This window comes from Sphaerodactylus townsendi, linkage group LG06 (genome assembly GCF_021028975.2).
Source record: "Sphaerodactylus townsendi isolate TG3544 linkage group LG06, MPM_Stown_v2.3, whole genome shotgun sequence".
Taxonomy (NCBI): Eukaryota; Metazoa; Chordata; class Lepidosauria; order Squamata; family Sphaerodactylidae; genus Sphaerodactylus; species Sphaerodactylus townsendi.
In genome coordinates, this window is record NC_059430.1 from 87,543,466 (window position 1) to 87,553,748 (window position 10,283).

Sequence of the window (10,283 nt, forward strand, 5' to 3'; positions counted from 1 at the left end):
GGTGACCCAAAGGTTTGGGCACCTATGCCACTAGCTGAGGAAGACCAACCTTCTAGTCTACCTGCTCATTGCCAGTTGGTTGGGAGTGTCAATCAGAATGAAACCAAATAGACATTTCTGTGGTTTGTACTTGGAGCATAAATGAGGGCTAAATCCATGGAAAGATCCACTGTGCATTTTATCTTCCTTCTCCTGCCTGGTAAGCTTGCATTGTTTGGGACATGTTAGTCTACTATAGATTTCAACTGGCTGCTAGAGGATGAGGCAGTGGCGTACCTAGGCAAACTGGAGCCCTGGGCAAAAAACCTGAGTTTGATGCCCCCCCCATGGGTGGCCACCCTCCCCCACCATGACCAAACAATGATTTTTTTCCACCAGGTCATAAGAACATAAGAACATAAGAACAAGCCAGCTGGATCAGACCAGAGTCCATCTAGTCCAGCTCTCTGCTACTCGCAGTGGCCCACCAGGTGCCTTTGGGAGTTCACATGTAGGATGTGAAAGCAATGGCCTTCTGCGGCTGTTGCTCCCGTTGTTAGGCACCCTGGACTGTTAAAGGCATTTGCAATCTCAGATCAAAAGAGGGATCAAGATTGGTATGCCATAAATTGACTTCTCCTCCATAAATCTGTCCAAGCCCCTTTTAAAGCTATCCAAGTTAGTGGCCATCACCACCTCCTGTGGCAGCATATTCCAAACACCAATCACACGTTGCGTGAAGAAGTGTTTCCTTTTATTAGTTCTAATTCTTCCCCCCAGCATTTTCAATGAATGCCCCCTGGTTCTAGTATTGTGAGAAAGAGAGAAAAATTTCTCTCTGTCAACATTTTCTACCCCATGCATAATTTTATAGACTTCAATCATATCCCCCCTAAGACGTCTCCTCTCCAAACTAAAGAGTCCCAAACGCTGCAGCCTTTCCTCATAAGGAAGGTGCTCCAGTCCCTCAATCATCCTCGTTGCCCTTCTCTGCACTTTTTCTATCTCTTGGTGGTGCTAGCCTAAAAACTGTGCCCCCTGCAGGCCAAAAACAGAAAAAACACTGAAAATACAAAAAAAATCCCACAAACGAACCTGCATTTTTGGCATCCACCACAAGGGGGCGCCATGGGCAACTGCCCACTTTGCCCAATGGGAGGAATGCCTCTGGGCTGAGGCTGGCAAGAAGTTTACCACCTTGCATATACTGATGATTGTGTATAAATTTCTCCAGTGGTGTAAATAACAGCTCCCCAAGACTGGTTCAGGAGCTGTTTAAGGAGAAGGGCTTAAAGGGCCTAAATGAATTGGTCTTAGGCCATTGAATTTGCCTTTTCCCCAAATATAATCAACTGAAATCAGGGCTATGGTTGTTGCGGCACTTGTAACTTTTGCTTATTGCCTTTGATTTTCATGATTGTAGCAGCAGTTTCAACATATACAGTGAAATGACTAAATGCATGATGCTATTTTAAATCAATCAGATTTATTATATTAAAATAACTTTTAAAAAGACATCCTATTAATTGCATCCTTGGGACTCTTAAAATGTAAAGAAGGCAGAGCTCCCAATAACTTCTAATATTTTCAAAATTGGTATGAGTTCCAACCCTGGGTTGGGAAAATTCCTATAGATTTTGGAAGTGGTGCCTAAAAAGGACAGGATTTAGGAAGGGGAGGAACATCAAAAGGGCATAATTCCAAGAAGCCCACCTTCCAAAGCAGCCATTTTCACCAGATGAACTGATCTCTGTTGCCTGGAAACCAGTTGTAATTTCAAGAGATCTCCATCCATTTCCTGGAGGTTGGCAACCTTATGAAACGGGTGAATATGTGAAATTAGATCCAAGAATGCAGTGTCAGTCCCCTCACCTCAAACTTGTCTCCCATATAAAATGGTACAGTTGTCCCTTCTAGATTGCTGGGAGAGACGCTTTGCCCCCCGCAATCTGGAAAATTGTGTAAATTTTTTACCGCATTCCTTTGGCTTATTCCGCACAGAAGATTTATGAGTTGCAATTATTATAAATGAACTCATTTCCCCAAAAATGAATTAATTTATAACGATTGCAACTCATTATAAATCTGGTGTGAGGAATCTACCTTTGTGCAGCAGCATTCCTTTGCATGGCGGAGCAATGTGGATCAAAGACCATCTGTGGTTTATTTTTTTTATTGTGCAGCATCAGTGTGGCTGTTGGCAAGGCTTTGCGTGGAAGTGAGCGGTTTGTTGGGGAGTGGGGACTGTCCTGTAGGGGTGAGCCAGCGAACCCAGTAGAGCCTCAAACAGAGCACAGGAATGCCTGCGCCATCTGTTGCCTTCTGGGCGCACACGCTCACCTGTCACAAGACCCCCATGACTCACGGGTCACAAGATGTCCTGGACAAAGGGACAAAAGGTGCATACCCCCAGGTATGGATTAGGCCCAGACAGGAACGTTTCCTCCCGCACGTACGCAGCCCCTATGAGTCATGTATTGTGCAACATTCTCCCGCTCTCCCGCCTTCCCCAAACCCTAATAAAAGGTGCCAGGGACCGCAGTACGGCAGATTAGCCTGCTGCTGGCTTCTCTCCACCGGATGTTATCGCTGCGTCTCGTCTCTTCATTGTGTCGCCCGTAACGACTTCACTGTCCTTAATAGCTTTCAGCTCCCTTCACCCCAAATTTCTGCAGTAATATCAACTGTACTATAGCCTAGTCTTCTGAGGTTCACAGCTAGGTGATCTGGACACAACATGTCCAGCATTAGAACACAACAGTGGCTGCATCAACAACCAGGGATTACATACAGGGTGCGACTGAAACAGACGTTCTGTTCCTTACTTCTTACACAAACTGTTCATAAGGTAAGGGAAAATGTTTTGTGAGGCAACAGTCCAACTATGTGTTTACCTGAATTGGATCCCTTTTTATCTTCTTGAATGAAAAGATCAGAAGACCTGCAGCTCTGGTTCTTCAGGCAGCAGTGTGTGACAGCTTTCAGATTTGAATGCTGACTAAAAGGGAAAAGGCTTAATAAAAGGCTTTTCATTGCGATGTTTCCCTAAGAGAGCTTAGTTGTTGCTGTGGGTCTCAAGGATTTCCAAAGGAAGCTACTAGTATTCAATAACCAACAGATCATGGAATAGCCATTCCAGTCTGCTTGCCCACAAATCTTTGCATTGCTGCCAAAGTAGTGTTTTAATTGAGTAGTTTTTCATCTCATTCATGGATGGTTATGGTATTTTTGTGTCTTGAATCTGAGGAGACAAGGCAAAATATAAATGTTTTAAATAAAAATTAAATAAATTCAAAAACAACAACACTAATAATGTATTGTTGTATTATGTCACAACTGAAGTGTGTTAAGATTAGGTAAATGCCTCTCTGAAACTATTTTAGATCATTTTGCTATTTGTGTAGCACAGACTTTGGTAACCTTTTCTTTACCTTTACTTTTTCTGTTCTTTTTGTTCAACCATTTACATATTTATTAGTCATTGAAGTAACATTTTCCCTTACCCCCACCCCCACCCCACCCCCACAACTACAAATGTTGAGCCTCAGGTTTTTCTATATTTTTTTCTTTTTCTCTTTGAAATTCTGTTGACTTTCTGCCTACAGCAGTTGACGCCATGTGGGCTGTAAATCTATTTTCCCTTTTTCAGCTTTTCATTACTTAGCTGTACTGCCAGCAGCAGCTGTGTTTCTGTGGATTAATTATCTGCCGTATCCCTTTGTTTCTTTTTTGCACTGAGAACAGATAAAATATTGAGTTTAGGAATATATTATTTGGTAATAGGGGTTTGTCCCTGAGAATTTTATAAGTTCCTTGTCTTATTAAACATTTTGTCCAGGAACTTACATATAGTGATTCATTTACTACTGTCTAGCCAATAACCCAACATTTGAGATTGCTTACTATTTCAGAAAGAAATCTAGAGAAGTAAAATGAAAAAAACATGAAAGAACATGGACAATATTTTCAGCACAATTTCTCAGAGGACACAAAAATTCACCAACTTTTCAGCTAGTGTGATCAGCTGTTGTCCTCACCAGAGCTTTTCTAGTTCTCCTTCCTGTTACCATACTGTCCTGACAAAGCGGGGTGGGGTGGGGGAATGCTTATTCACGAGTGTCCTTGCCCTAGTGCCAGTCTAAAAAAGTGATGCTGGTCTTACAGAGACGGAGTCCATTCTTTGACAATAGCCCATTCTCTTGTGGACAAGAAACTTCCAGGAATTGTTTTCCAGTTCTCATGCTCTCAGCTTGCTTGCCATATCAGCATATTTTCAGCTCCACAGCCAAGGAATAATGTGTCCTCAACACAGTATAGTAGCCCTGCTGAATGGATACTCATTTCCAGCCACAAGAAGTCTCCTTATGTCATTGCCTCCCCTGAGTGCCTTAATCCAGATACTCCCTTCTGTAACTAACTTCTTCTGACCACCTTGCAATGCACTCTATTGTTTTTCAAACAATCCAACTGGACACCTCCCAGTGGTTGTCCTAACATCCCCCAAAGGTCGTCCTGACACCTGCAAAGGTAGTTTTTCACCTTATAAATATCTTACCCAATCGCTCAATGCCATTGACACCTTTCCATCTTTGTTGCTGTGTCCAATGCATTGCCCCCTGGAACCAAATGGTGACCATTTGGCTCAAAACCCTGGATCTCCTTCACGTCGTGATCAGGTCACTCATATATCCCATACTCCTTTCTATTCCAAATCTTTATTTCCAGCCTATATATACCTTAGGAACTCTGTGTGTGCATGTTTGCTGCATTGAACCAAGTGAACCCCTTATCCCTACAATAAAGATGGTCACATTATATCCTTCGCTGTGGATTTTCTTCCAAGAGCTGATCTTCGTATATACTAGTATTAAAGATTCCTCACCCAGCCTCTCACATTAATAAGCAGTCTGCTCTAATCTAATATTCTCCACATTATTGAGAGATTGCATCTCCATCCTGGGTAACATTCCCACTGGTTAACCTCCCAAACTGGTGCCACCTCCAGTGCAGCATTCGAGGGTTCGTAGTCAGAAAGAAAAATGAAGCAGTTTCCCATACTCACCCCGTCTCCCAAATTGGAAGTACCATATATACTCGAGTATAAGCTGACCCAAATATAAGCAGAGGTACCTAATTTTACCACAAAAAACTGGGAAACGTATTGACTCGAGTATAAGCCTTCAAACTTGACTCAGTAGCAGCTAAAAACAGAAGATTTGGGAGCAAGATGAGATAGAGGTGCTTAACAGAGTTTGCATTAGGGATTAGCAGCTTTTCAGCACTCTGGGAACACAAATTAACCACTGTTTTCCTCCAAATGTAGAATAATTCTGGGATTCATAGCCATGCCAGCCTATTTTGCTCCAACAAAAGTCTTTGTCTTCAGCAACATCAGTATTTGGCAGTAAACTACTGTATGAATACTTGTATTCATCTAGAATGCAACGCACCAATAACCCTTAGGAGAGAAGTGCCTCCGTTTTTTTAACACACACACACACACACACACCCTAGTTGTAATGCTATGCAGGCTGTCCTTACAGCCTGTTTTTACAGCTCTCTGGTGAGTTAGAAAAAAAGTAGCAACATGCTTATCGGATCCCCACAGCAGCCCCAGCTCCGGCTGCCATCTTGGAATTACTGTATATACTCGAACATAAGCTGAGTGGGGGGCTTTTTCAGCATAAAAATGTGCTGAAAAAGTCAGCTTATACTCAAGTATATACGGTACTTTCTTTTTTTTTACATGGGCTCATTTCATAAAATGACATATCATTTTAAAACCCAGTAATTTATGTGAACTTGGGGGATTGTGGAAGGAGTAGGAGACAAATTCACAATTATCAGAATATTTGGCATTTACATGCAGCATTTTTTTCACTTAAAAGCATTCTTACATTTTGAGGTCTTTGGCCAAGTTCTTCACATGATATCAGTCAGAATACAAATGAAAGTTAAAAAGTAAATCTTGATCTGCTGCTGGCATACGTGTGTACTCAGTAGTTCTGCTGATGTGGGAAAGTCAGAGTGACACTTTGCATGAAGCCAGATTCTGTTCACCAATGTGTAACCACCTCTGAAGTGTAGGAAAAATTAATGGCTGTACAACAGAATATAGAGTAAAACTTTTCAATAAATCAATAATGAAATTTCATTTTAATTTATTTTAAATAAATTAGTAATGAAATTTCATAAAGGCTCATTCCGCACATGCAGAATAATGCACTTTCAAACTGCTTTCAATGCTCTTTGAAGCTGTGCGGAGTGGCAAAATCCACTTGCAAACAGTTGTGAAAGTGGTTTGAAAACGCATTCTTTTGCGTGTGCGGAAGGGGCCAAAAAGTCAGCATTGTATATGGGGACCCAGGTTCAAATTTCTGTTCACACCATGGAAGCTTGCTGGGTAACCTTGGGCCAGTCATACACTCTCAGCCCTGACCCTGGCAAAGATTTGAAGGGGAGACCTCCAAGGAATACCTACATCATGATACAGGCAATGGCAAACCACCTCCAAATATTTCATTCCTTAAAAACCCTATAGGGTTGCTATAAGGCAGTTGTGACTTGATGGCAATATCTGTCTGACTGTTTATGAAATTTCATAGTAAAAACTTAATTGCTTACACCAGGGGTAGGGAACCTGCAGCTCTCCAGATGTTCAGGAACTACAATTCCCATCAGCCTCTGTCAGCATGGCCAATTGGCTATGCTGGTAGGGGCTGATGGGAATTGTATTTCCTGAACATCTGGAGAGCCGCAGGTTCCCTACCCCTGGCTTACACTATCTGTGAAACCTGCTAATTATTTTTCTCTTATATCATAGGAATTTGAGTAGAAGTCTGTTACTGTGGATTGAAGGCCAGTATTAATAATATATTACTCCCACAAAAAGGCTCTGTGCTTCTTCTAGCTCAGGGGTCTGCAACCTGTGGCTCTCCAGATGTTCATGGACTACAATTCCCATCAGCCCCTGCCAGCATGGCCAATTGGCTGATGGGAATTGTAGTCCATGAACATCTGGAGAGCCACAGGTTGCAGACCCCTGTTCTAGCTGCTGCATAATACACACAAACTCAGTGAAACTTTCCCTGTCATGTATGTTCAATCATGAGAGAGGCTGAAACAGCTGTGTGTCATAGTATGGCCTGTATCAGAAAAAAGGAAAAAAGGAATAACTCTTAAGGCCCCTTCCAAACATGCAGAATAATGCACTTTCAATCCACTTCCACAATTGTTTGCGAGTGGATTTTGCTATTCCGCACCGTAAAATCCAGCTGTAAAGTGCATTGAAAGTGGATTGAAAGTGCATTATTCTGTGCAGAAGGGGCCTGAAAGGGGCCCAAGAGAAACACATTCTAACACCTATATTGATATAGACTTAGTTAAAAAATTCAATGCTAGATTTCTTTCACTTGGTAAAGTATCTGAGAAAGATAGAAAGGACCTTATCTCATTGCTTAGCTCTTTTATAGCAAAACATTTTGCAAAACTAAAAGCCTACGTGTAACTGTTAGAAATTACCCCACATCACCCTAGCAACGAGCTTGAAATTTTTGCTGACTTTGCCCAGATCTATCCTTATAGTGCTGAGGTACCTCTTTGCCTTCCTGAATCACCTTTTCAGTACACTGAGGAACAAAATAATTTTTTATTCGACATCCATACGTATTCCATGTGGGTCCCATGGAGAATTATATCATACTTCATGTAAAGCATATGAAATGATCCATTTCATTACCAAACTTTGGCCACTCAAAATTCCCTAAGGAGTGACTAACATTTGTTGAGTGATATTCAAAACACACTGTAATGTGATCCACAATACTGATTCCAAAAGTAAAATAAGGTGGATTTTTATTCAGATTCTGTCAATCTATAAAAAGAATATGATTTCATAAGAGCCTAAACATCTGTATATGAGACTCAATGGCCCTTTCCGCACATGTGCAGAAACGCACCTCCGCCGGCATGAAGTATGCTGGTGGAGGCACAGGGACTGTTTGCACGCTAGCGCGCAGCCCTGACTTACCCTGCAGCCACAGAGGCGGCTCCATATGGAGCCGCCTCTCGGTGGTCCCCCTCCACTCACCGTCTTGTGCAGCGTCCCTCCAGATGTCTGTAGAGACCCACCCACACTGCCCTGTGACCTCCAGAGGTCACAGGGCAACATGGGCGGGTCTCTGCAGCCCTCCAGAAGGACGCTGCACAAGACGGTGAGTGGAGCCAACGGGGAAAGCAGCATGTTGGGTGCTGTGTGGTTTCCGGGCTGTATGGCCGTGTTCTAGCAGCATTCTCTCCTGACGTTTCGCCTGCGTCTGTGGCTGGCATCTTCAGAGGATCATGCCAGCCACAGACGCAGGCGAAACGTCAGGAGAGAATGCTGCTAGAACACGGCCATACAGCCCGGAAACCACACAGCACCCAAGTGATTCCGGCCATGAAAGCCTTCGACAATACGGGGAAAGCAGCAGCTTCCTGGTGGTGCAGTTCGCACCGCACCGCTGGGAAGCCGCTGTTTCTCAATAACCTCGCTTGTTTAGTGAGGTTTTTAGGGGCGGCTTCATGCTGCCCAAAGAAAGCCAGGAACAGCCTCCCAGGGACAGCGTTTTTGCCATCCCTGGGACGCTGTATTTGGCCCATAGGGAAATGGCCAATGAGTCAAATGGCAAACAGAGATGCTGTAGTTACTGTCAGAAAGGAACAATTTTGACGATTCCCTCCCATGTAGAGGACAGTATTCCCATTTACAGTTGGGAGGAAAACTACTGTAATATGTGACTAGTCCAGCATCAGTCGGTACATCCTTAAACAGGATAAAAGAACACTCCTGAGGAAAGTACCTCCAAGCATATATAGAGTACTTTCCCCTCACCACTGTACAGTTGCAGTCTTCTCTTGCACCATCTATTTAGAATTAAGATGCAGGATTTACACAAAAATACCTTCCACTCAGATTAAAACCCCAGCACTTTTCTTGAGAAAGCACTGATCCATCAAAAGACCAAGGCCTTTCCCACGTGTACAGCTTACCACAAATTTTCCCACTGGTCAACCTTGCATCTTAGAAATATTTTCTGTAAAATCATTCAGCACACCTCCCACCCCCCATGTTTTAACCCTTGTCTCTTCAGTTATTCCACACACTGTTTCTAAAAATGGTGATGTGATGTAATCCATGATGCAGAAGAACAATCCTCCCCCTTTTTCCTTTTGCACAGGTGTTCTAGCATTACTGCTCAGTTACTTTGAAGCAGCAATTCAAAAAATGTCTCAGCTTTCATTTCTATCATTGAGAACTACCTCACAAAATGGAAGGCCCCCCCCCCCACCCATACTGGAGCAGGCCCCATTATCTGAAGAAACAGAAACATGTAGTCCTTTCCAAACATTTTTTGGCTAAAATTGATCTGCAGTAATGCGCAATCATTACTGCAGCAGTCTCTTGCCAATTCCACAAACTCTTAACTGCTTTTAAACAATATCTTCACCTTTATATTATATTGCTAGTTCAATATGAAATTGACAAAGCTGATCAATTACTCCTGCTTCTTTGTACCTGTGCCTAAGCTTCTAACATCACAGTCTCTAGACAAAATTGACAAAGTTGATCCAATTGCCTTTTTTGTATCTGTGCCTGAACATTAACATCAAAAGCTTTGTGTGAAATTGACAAAGCTGATTCAATCAATCCTGCTTTTTTGTATCGTTGCCAGAATGTTAAAACTGCAAGTTCTAGGTGAAATTAATAAAGCAGATCCAATTGCCCCTGCTTCTTATCTCTGTCTCAATGTTACATCGCTAGGTCGATATGACAAAGAGATAAAAATTAAAATCCTTTCAAAAATGCCCTTTCAAAAATGGAGGGCAAGAGGGGAGAAAAAAATGTCTGAAGGGAAGGTTCGGTTACTATACAGGGTGTGAGGTTAAAATCAACATGGAATGAGTTGGACTTCAGCACCCACAGGAAAGACAAGGAGTTCTTCATGATCCTTGCCTTTTTCAGTGGCGCTCTATCACTAATCTATCCTTGGAAAAATAAAAAAAAACTGAAGGAAAGGAATGAAGGGAGGAGGTGGAGGAAAATGGCTGCCCGGGCTGAAGGAGGGATAATGATCTCATTTACCACAAAGTTCTCAGTGGGCTAAAAAAACTAACTTGCCAGAAGTGACAACTTCTTATTTACATTAAATACCAAGGCTTTATGAAAGAAAGTTCAAAGAGGGAAAATCAGTCAGTACTTCAAAAAAAATTATGTTTTATGCCAATTCTATTTTTATGAGAACTTACCTATGAAGTAAAAATGT

General features: G+C 42.4%; 1 protein-coding gene across 2 annotated transcripts in view; it reads left to right on the top strand.

Moving 5' to 3' along the window:
* FBXL13 (F-box and leucine rich repeat protein 13) overlaps positions 1-10,283 on the top strand; it is an 89,306-nt gene that overhangs the window by 28,740 nt on the left and 50,283 nt on the right. The window lies entirely within an intron of this gene.